Below are 2,118 nucleotides of genomic sequence, written 5' to 3' on the forward strand. Positions count from 1 at the left end.
AAAAGTACGACAGAAAGTCAGGTCACCTGTGGTTACAATGAAATGCTCTGTTTTCCCATACAGTATGGCAAACACTTAACAAATTACATAAAACTAAAACCATTAATTCACTAAGTGATTTGGTTGCAGCTGACACTGCGAGCATCAACCCATCTTACCAATGTCCTCCAACTTGGCCGATGCCTCTGTAGTCTTCCCTCACTCCTCTTCATCTTCCCCAGCGGTGCCATCCGTCCTGCACAAGTATAAAAGCAGCCTTTGATGCTACATGCTGTTGTGAGGTCCCAATTTTCCAAGAATGTCCAATCCCACTGGAGGAGGCTGTTTAAGCATATACGGAAACACTGCTGTCTTCAGGAAAACATCTGAAGCTGCACTTGACCCTACATTTCTGTGGAGGCGTTTTTATTTTATACACCTGTTCAGAGTGCAACACACGCTCAGACACTTTTCCCGCAGCAGTGGGGCCCTCCTGTAGGCAGACCCCAGTCCTTGCACAAAGCTTCTTGAAATCAGGCTGTACCCACAAGGCGACTCTTGCAAGAGGGAGGGCCAGCCCAGATGAAAAAAGGCACAGACCCTCGGCTACCAACTGGGACTCCTGCTTTGTCTCCTGCCAAAGCACAGATAGCTGCGGTGTGGGAAAGACCAGGAAAACATTCCAGCATGGCCACAGCTCTGGGTGTCATAAAATGGCAATGAAAAGCGACCTATGGAAACAGTTTTCTGCTAAAATGGGTGGGGGGGGAAGTCACAGCCCAGCCCTGTGAGCTCAAAGTATGCTGATGGTCAATTTAAACTATGTAGAAGAACAGAGAAGCAAGGCCACGCCTGTTCTGGTAGCTTCTGATAGTTCAAATGATTTAGGCAATGCTGTCTATATTCACGCTAGAGCCAGCAGGCAGAAATTTTCCTTGTGATGCCTCTGAATACATGATGTGACCAAAAATACCGCACATTTATAGTGGTGTTCAGTCAGGTCTATATAATGAACACATTTATGGTCTTTCTCAAACTGCGCTGAGGTTGATCACCTGAGCACAGAATAACTGAGTGCTGTTGGATCAGGTTCATAACAACCTTTCCCATGAGAAAGGTAGACACGTGCAGAAGTTAGCTCGTGACTAAAAGACACAACTTAGTGCCTGGAACAATAAAATGAAACAAGTACAAGAATGCGAGCCTTGGGGCCACCAATGGCTGTGAGGGGAAAAGGAGAGATCGTGATGGTGAGCGGGCTGGAGCTGACAAAGCTGCGGAAAGGGCAACTCTGGCATCTGTCTCCAAGGAGGAAATACAAGAGGGTGAGATTTGACAACCCCAGAAATCGCTGGGAACTCTCCTGTGGGCTGAAAGACAGAAAACCCAGCTGCCCGCCTGCCAGTGTGGCCCTGAGCCAAGCACGGGCAGCAGGAAGTGAAAAACCAGCAGAAAAACCAAGACTAAGGGACAAATTGCGTAACAGGTTGAAATAACACTGGGGGAGGCCCAAAGGTCACTAACTGTGTTCAGATAGGTCTTTGCATCCAAAATTATTCTGTTCCAAGCTTACCTGTGGCATCTTCGTAGATAGCTTCCCATACGCCATCTATTCCACAGAAAGGGATAAACTGCTGTCGCACGGGGACAACCTCACAATGCCAAAATATGTGTGTGTGAGGCTGCAAAGCATCATCTAGCAGCACAAAGCCAGAGTGCTGGGGAAAAACATGAACCCAAACTTTTAGGAGCTGCATCAGTGAATGGGAGGACAGAAGCAGGCCTGGAGTTGAAGATGCCACCTGCTTCTGAGTCCCTGCTTTTTCCCCAGTAAGCCAGAACAGATCATCTACGATCAAAAAATGTTAAAGACTGACTCCTCTGTAATCCCCCACAACTTCCCAGTAGGCTGTAAACACAAAGAAACCAGTGCTGAGCCTTGAAGATTCTGTAGCACGTGTGTCTTGAACAGGTAACCAACAACCCTGCATTCACTTTCCAAGAGGCTTCTGACAACACAACCCTCACACTGCAGAAGTAGCAGGTAATGGTAACAGGCTGGGGAACGACTCTAAACACGCTTCCCCATTTTCTTCCCAACTTCTGCACTTCCTCCAGTGCATTGACGATAACTTCCTC

This window comes from Mesitornis unicolor, unplaced genomic scaffold (assembly GCF_000695765.1).
Source record: "Mesitornis unicolor isolate BGI_N332 unplaced genomic scaffold, ASM69576v1 scaffold50597, whole genome shotgun sequence".
NCBI classification, from domain to species: domain Eukaryota; kingdom Metazoa; phylum Chordata; class Aves; order Mesitornithiformes; family Mesitornithidae; genus Mesitornis; species Mesitornis unicolor.